Source organism: Peromyscus leucopus, chromosome 13 (assembly GCF_004664715.2).
Source record: "Peromyscus leucopus breed LL Stock chromosome 13, UCI_PerLeu_2.1, whole genome shotgun sequence".
In the NCBI taxonomy this organism is placed as follows: Eukaryota; Metazoa; Chordata; class Mammalia; order Rodentia; family Cricetidae; genus Peromyscus; species Peromyscus leucopus.
Genome location: NC_051074.1, coordinates 35,719,440 through 35,727,370, shown reverse-complemented (window position 1 = coordinate 35,727,370; position 7,931 = coordinate 35,719,440). Strand labels below are relative to the sequence as shown.

The window sequence follows — 7,931 nt, the reverse complement described above, 5'->3', positions numbered from 1 at the left end:
CACATAAAACTAAGAAAAGGCTTTGGGAATTAAATCCCACTGATTTAATGTATAAAATAAATGGAAGAACAAAATTAAAACAGAAAATTAGTGCTTTTAAGAATAGTTTCTCTGAGTGGGTTTCACTGGGCAGACTTAAAGAAGCCTGATGGAAATTTATAGCTAATTTTGAAACATTTGGTGCTTTTCAAAGACATAAAAATAATGGTGAGTGGGATATGAACTGCAAAGTGATATCTCAAATCATGCATGCATATGTCTGCATACATGCTTGAGTACATGTTATATGTGTAGACATGTGAGTGTTCGTTTTCTTTTGCACCCTACCATTTAGGCAGCAGTGTGGTTTCCCAGATGTGGTAACTATTAGTAGGGTGAGGTATCAACCACAAGCATTCACAGAAAAACATTTCAAAGACTTAATTTGAATATTAAGAGCAAACACAGGAAGCCTCAAAGCAAAGCAATGACATCATAAATCTAAGAGTGGGGGGAAATTTGGAGAGGAGAAGACCTCCCTGGGAGCCTTGATCTGGAAATACTCTCAATCTGGGATGGGAACATGAAAAGGGAGACCTCTGCTTCCTGGAGAAATCTGGTTCCTCTCTCTATTACCCACTTTTCTTGTTGCTGTCATAAGATACAGAACAAAACAACTTAAGGAAAGAAGCATTTGCTGTGGCTTACAGTGCAAGACGATACATCCCATCATGCAGCGGGAGACATGGGGGCAGGGACAGAGAGGCGATGGGTCACATTGCATCTGTCAAGAAGCAGAAAGTGAACAGGAAGTGAGGCTATGCTGTAAAGCCTCAAGACCCGCCCCTAGCAACTCATTTCCTTCGGGGAGTTTCTAAAAACAAAAGCAGCACTTTGAGACCGTTTCAACACAAGCGCTGAAGGGTACATTTCATATGTGAACCGCAACGCCTCGGAACCTGCCTTCTGGAGATGGAGAAATTTGAGGCCCGAGGAAAATGGTTGCCATGGAAGATCTGGGTAGGAGATGGGGTATTTTGCTTTGGCTGACTAAGGATTCCTCTCACAATCAGATTTTCTTACATCCACAGTCCTTCCCATTTTAGAACCTGAGACTCTTAGGAAGAGAGTATGGGAGAAGGCAGTCCTGTCTTTAGAAAGATAAACAAAAACTAAAGAACAAGAATACATTCTTACAGCATTCGGAAGAAAGAAGCAGGAGGGTCTCTGAATGCAAGGCCAGACACCAGAGACCTTGGCGGGTTAGGCCAAGGTGCCCAGGTGAGGGAGGGGGAGGGGGAAGGGGAGAGGGAGGAAGATCCTGGGCGGGTACTCCAAGGAGCAGGTCCCCCTGGGGTGATTCAGAATACTAACAACCCCCCCGACACACACACACAAACCATAAAACAAACAAACAAACAAACAAAAAACATATCATTGCATCCAAGATCCTTGCAAGTCATACTTTATAATCACACTAGATGTCTGGAAGAACCTTTTTGTGTGATGCCAACTAGTCTATTATCTGATGCTCAGTGCCATTTAGAAAAACTCAATCCTATTCTCTAAACATCTAAGGCATGAACCTTTTGACAAGATGAAAAAGGGAAAACAAAAACGAAAACAGAAAAAACCCTCACAACCAGAAAGCAATCAGGCCAAGTGGTCAACCATGGGAGAATTGTAGAAAAAAAAAAAAATTTTTTTTTTTCAATGCAGCCCTTGTGATTAACTGTAGAAAACAAAACTGGTCTCTACAAGTCAGGACCAAGAAAGAAGCATGCAGTTACTAATTATACACTCAGGGGTTTATCCTTCCCTAGATACGGATGCCTAACTGGCTTCAAAATGAATCAGAGTGGCAGTCAAAGGTGGCGGGGAGACCGGGCGCTGTGGCAGCAACTGCAGAGGTAATGAAATCCTCTTATAAGCCCACGTGGCCTCATAACGATGGAGCGTTTTCAAAGCTCGAGTTCGTTAAATAGCGAAGACTCAATACTACTATTCACTGTGCCGCTTTCCAAGGGAAAGCCTCCAGTGTGCATTGAATATTTTAGTATTTTCTTAGAAATGATTAGTTTTTTTAATTGCTACAAAAAAAAAAGTGTTTGGGCAAAAAACACTTTCACAATTATTCCAGCAAGGAGGACAGGCAGGAACTAAAGAAAAACAGAATTTTACCAAATCCTTCATTTTGCTCTTTATTTTTTTTTTTTTTTAGCCACATTAGTGGACAAAGCAATGAAATGATATATTGGCATGTGTGCTAGGTGAAAGTGTTGCAGGGTGTTATTTATGATAAAGAGTTGGAGGGTAGAAAAACGTTATAAAAGAAAACGGTATGATACATTGGTAAGCAGAAACTTGGATTGTCGCTCCATGTATTTACACACACTTAAAGGCATTTTCCTTCAGCTCAGAGACTGATACCTGGAAAGAAACTAAAAAACACTAGTGGAAAATATTCTTACCTCTAAAGTCTACTATCTACAGATGATCAAAGCCAAAGCTTTTCCATTTTTCAACACCCCCCCCCCAGATACATTTAGTATCTGGATCTATACAGTTCAGATTTAAACTTAACATTTAATGGGTATACGTTAGTATATTTTCATTAAACAATTTGTGAAAACATTATTTTAATCAACCAGGTCACTGAAGGAGTTATTTTAATTAATTTAACAAGCCGGGTTATTTGGGTCCTATTTCCCCTACCCTTTAGTGCTATAAATAGACCAAGGGCTACATTCTCGCCCGTACCTTCCTCTATATCAAATACTGAATGGATTTCTATGAGTGAGATTCCTTAGTAGGCCATTTTGATAGGCAATGCCTACTGAGAATACTAAGACAGTAAAAGCAGGGAGACAATTGGAAAGTCAGTTTTTCACCTACCTTTTGCTAATAGTTGTCCTTTTAAATACAACCCCATTCACTACTGGGTTCTCAGTATATTTTCAGAAATACTATGGCATGATTTTTTAAAGAAGACATTGGTACACTACTGCAATTCCTCTAAGGTTTGATTTTTAGTGTCTGTTAGACCATGAATGAAGTTCTGATTAGTGAGGGGACTAATGGTGTGAATGATAGTATCCATTGCTCTGTCTACTATACTTACGCACTTACTTTCACTATTCTTATTTAAAAAAAAAAAAAAAAAAACTAAGAAAGGACTCAAGACCAAACCTGGGCCACCCATACTGTGCCAGCCACTCTTCTCCTTCTAATCCAGAGATTGTTTTGGTAGGGCATGTGACAGTCAAGGCAGGAAGCAGGAGCCTTTGTGGCATTTGGATATTGTGGCTGAGACAACGCCATGGAATCTCTGCTGACTGTGCTATAGACCTGTGTGTCTGGTCACCATGAAAAGAATGAGGCTAATTCACAAGAAAAAGAACCAAGCATTCTGAGACATTGTTTGAACCTCCAATCCAGAAATTGGAATAAGTGGCTGGGGCCAGAAAACAATAATATTGTTGAAAAACTAACTGGCTTGAGCTATGAGTTTATCACTTGCATGAAAGGAACTTAATTTCTATAATAAGAAATGACCATTTCACTGGGTGGTGGCTGAGCATGCCTTTAATCCTAGCACTCTGTAGACAGAGGCAGGTAGATCTGAGTTTTGAGTTTGAGATTAACCTGGACTACAGAGCAAGTTCCAGGACAGCCAGGGCTATACAGAGAAACCTTGTCTCAAAAAACAAAACAAACTAGCTAACTAATGAACAAAAAAAGACCTTTTCTTGTATAATTACCCCTGGTTAGTAGCAAGTAAAAGAAGCTGGACTCCACCTCAGATGAATGCCAGGAGAAGATTCCAGAATAGAATTGCCCCCACAGAACAGCAATGACTTGAGAAACTGAGGTAAAATGTAAGGTAAACTTTAGGCTGTGCCTCTTGCATGTGCAGGTGGCTGTATGCATTTGGAGAGCAGGGAGTTTTACAAACACTGCCTGGTGCACCATCCAAAGGAAAGTTCTAGAACATCTGCCCACCCAAGTGAACTAACCGAGATTGCTATTTGCATATGATCCTCTGTTTTCTTTGGAAGCTCAATTTTATTATTTAGAGACTTTAGAGCAACTGCCTGTCAAGTTTGAGCCACAGAAAGGGAATCATAGGATTGAAAGCAATTCGAACAATCCTGCATCACCAGGTAGGGAGCACCCACTTCTGAGATGTCCAGCAGTCCGTTTTGCATGTGCAGCTTGGAGGGTTTAGAAGCGACTGCCTAGCATTCATCTTTGAGTGAGATCAGCAGAGCTTGTTCTTAGACTTGCCCAGATGGAATACAGTGAAGAAGCAACTTAGTACGAGAAGGACCTCGTTCGTAAAAGCATGCAGCCTTGCTCCAAGTACTCTAGCCAATTCCCCTCACACATGCTCACATATGGATGCACATGAGAGATCACACACTCAGATGTACAAGCACACCGGCCATGATGTCAATGAGCCATCATTGTGCTAGCAGGTGCTCATTGTGGGAGAGGGAGAAAGGACTGGAAGCCATCCATAAACGTCTAATGTTTCATTTGTACTTGAGTTTACACTGGTAAGGAGGAAAATGAAGGATGTACTAGCATTTTGTCATTCCTTGACAGTCATTATTTGTAATAAATCCCCAGGAAATCTGGCCTCTTTAATGCTCAGATGCTCCCAATCTATTTGCACGATTTGGCTGAGATCTACAGATGCCCTGCCCCACCCTCTCACATCTTGCTCTCTGTCTCCTTGGTATGAATTGTAGGGGCAAAGTAAACAGTGGGCTCTGTGCAAGTTTCCTTTTTTACAAATGAGCCATAAAATTGTCCATTAATCAGTGCTGGTTCCCAGGGGCCAGTTTGCATTGTGGACATTTCCTTTTCCTTTCCTGATCCCCATTTTGTTGAAGAGATTATTCGGAGAGAGAGAAAAAAAATGGCATGGCACACAGTAATAAGCCCCAAAGAACAGAGTTAGGAAAGCCAGCTTTTGTCTCTTCCTGTATGCAGTTTCTGGTCTGAGCCAAATTCTCATCATTCAGCCATTCAAATTCCAGAATTTGCTCTTGTTCACTTTAGACATACTTTAGCATTTAAAATACTCTTTCTCCCTTGCAGAGGACGTGGAGTGCCCATTTACTCAGACAAGTGCTACATGGAAGCTCTTTAGTCCCTTAAAAATCCCCATAGGATCTTCAGGGCAGAAAGCCATGGTCACATAAAGACTGAGTCACGAGAGTCATCCAAGTTCTGCATTTCAGCACCCCCACCCCCACCCCCACCCCCGAATTCCTGCACAGGCTATCGGTTCTGACAGCCTCTGCACCTCTCTCCAGAGTGTTTCCTTTACAAGACAGAAGGAGGAGGGAATCTATATGAAGCTACTCAAGACAACAGCAGGCCCAGACTGCCCACCTTTCAGCTGTGGCTTTCTCTCCCGGGAGCAAGAGCAGAGACCAGCATAGTACCTGCATTATTTTCCCAAACAGCCCAATTGGATGAGACCACACACACACACACACACACACACACACACACACACACACACACACACACACACAAGAACAGACACCCTTGCACGGTTTGGTTTGGTTTGGTTTTGAGGCTTGGTCTTTTTTTGTTCAGGCTGGCCTTGAACTTACTAAGTAGCTGAGGGTGACCTTGAACTCCTGATCCTCCTGCCTCTTACTCTTGAGTGCTGGGATTATAGTGTGTTACCATTCTCTGATTTATGTGGTGCTAATGATGGGACTCGGGGCTTTGTACTGACTAGGCATGCACTCTGAGCTACATCCCCAGGAACCCACAAATTTTTTGATGGGTCTTTCACAAACAAACTTCCTTCCTTTGGTTCAGGGTGCCTGGTGCCTTGTGGAACCCCTTTCCTTCTATTTCTTATTTTGCATTTAGCCCCTTATTTACATTTAGAATAAAGCTCCTATGCCCTCTCCTAAGGGATTTCTTTATTTTGCTTTACCATTGTCAAAGAGCTAATCTTGTTGCCTAACCCAGTGCAGAGGGAGATCCACAAGGATAGAATAAGTGGTGAGAGTTTATATTTCTCAAAGAAAGTCACCCTGAGCTTAACTTGGAAGCTGAATGGTTTTAAAAGTTTATCTCACAGGCGTTAGGCAAAATACTGATCACCCTCTGTAAACTAAATACCTTGATCTAAATTGATGTTCATGAATCGTTGCCCGGGAGAGTGGGTGGCTCCATGATCTGCCTTCAACTCCATAAGCTTTTCTTCAATAACGTTGCCCATCTGAACGTCTGGACTTGCATTGGCTGTGACTCACTCACACCCCATGAGCCGTTGCTCTCATTCAGAGAAGCGCGAGTCCCTTGAATCATCGATTTTGTTAGCACAAACATGTTGGATTTCGCTAACATACTTTAAGACTTTATTAGCCTACCTTCCTTTACATGTCCTACAGGCTTTGGCAGTTTTGTACATTTAATTGAAACACGCTGGCTTCTATAAAAATTAGAAAGAGAGAACATGCTTGAATTAAAAAAAAAAAAAAAGAATTTTCATAATCTCTCTGATATGAGCACTTGGACGGCTGACAGTCCCTGCCGCCTCGCGTCCCACAGCGTTGTTTACGCAGCTCGGATCTGAAGTCTCTCGTCTCACCCAGGATCTGGTTCAGTCAAGCTGTGTGAAGTCTCTTGGCTTTCGTGGGGGTGGGGGAAGAAGGCTGGGGTGCTGGGGGCAGACGGCACTGTCCAGACTGGAAGCCAAGAGACATCTTCATTATGCATGCTTTCCCTTGGCGTCTGTGTCACCCAGGGAAAAAACGGTCCTGGAAGAGCAGTGGATGGAAGGGCAGCTCCTGTGTCAAGACAAGAACTTGCCAACTATGTTCCGTCCATCTGCCCAGGCCCACTGACTGACTTCTGTGGCTTCCTAAGCAACTTAACCCTGATTTACCTCTGGGCGAGCCAAGGACTGCTGAGCTCCTCTGTGAGGCAAATCACATTCTCCCCCTTGGAAACAAACGATGCATTTTAAGAGTAACATATGCAGGCCCTGGCCTCACTCTCTGGCATGTTGTGAGAAGCCAAAAGTGATTCCTGCTAGGACAAGGTGGCCCAACTAGGAGTAGGTGAAAATCTCAGATAATCCACCTTCCCCGTGTAGCCATTTCAGTAATTCGTTCCGTATTGACCTTCACAGGAGAGACCAGGTTGTTCTTGGATAGCAAAGCAGGATTGCAGACACACTCACACTTCACTGAGAAGTGAAGGAAATGTTCTGCCTCCTCTGTGGGTCCGTCACAAACCCACCCAGGCACTCCCAGAGCCACGCACAGCGACCTGCTCAAATGTAATTCAGGTCAGCAATTTAAATTGTTTTTTTCCAGACATGAGGTGAATGTTTCATTTTCTTTTAATCTTTTCATTCTCATGTATCTTATAAAAAAAAGAGGGCTTGTGTGTTTACAGAGTGAAGCTGTTTATCATCCCACGGATCGAGGCCTGATGAAGCCAACTGAGAAACTTGTGGTCTGCTCCTCTAACTCAAAGCTTTTAGGAGCATCGGCCACCCAAGAAGGGTGACTGAGTCCTACTTCTGTACCAACTAATGGCATGACATCCCAGGTGAGGAGGTGAGTTCCAGCATGTTCTGGACATGTGAGCTGTGCTTGTGGGCCTCAGTCCCTTCCCACCTCATGTGGCAAGCTCAATGGTTAACACAAGGCTCCCAGAGGCCTTTGCCACAGTACTAAAGTTAGAGATGTCTCTAAGAGAGTGGTTCTCAAACTTCCTAACGCTGTGACCCTTTAATACACTTCCTCACGTTGTGGCGACCCCACACCAGAAGTTTGTTGCTACTTCGTGAGTGTAATTTTGCTACTGTTATGAATAGCAATGTAAATTTCTGATATGCAGGATATCTGATAGGGGACCTCTGTGAAAAGGTCCTTCCACCCTCAGCGAGGTTGCCACAGGTTGAAATC

At 43.0% G+C, this 7,931-nt stretch overlaps 1 long non-coding RNA gene across 1 annotated transcript; it reads left to right on the top strand.

Moving 5' to 3' along the window:
- The first annotated feature begins 854 nt into the window (after positions 1-854).
- Positions 855-7,717, top strand: LOC119088950. The gene is made up of 3 exons (XR_005092713.1): positions 855-999; positions 7,148-7,306; positions 7,417-7,717. It is a non-coding gene; the product is annotated as an uncharacterized LOC119088950 (long non-coding RNA).
- The last annotated feature ends 214 nt before the right edge of the window (positions 7,718-7,931 follow it).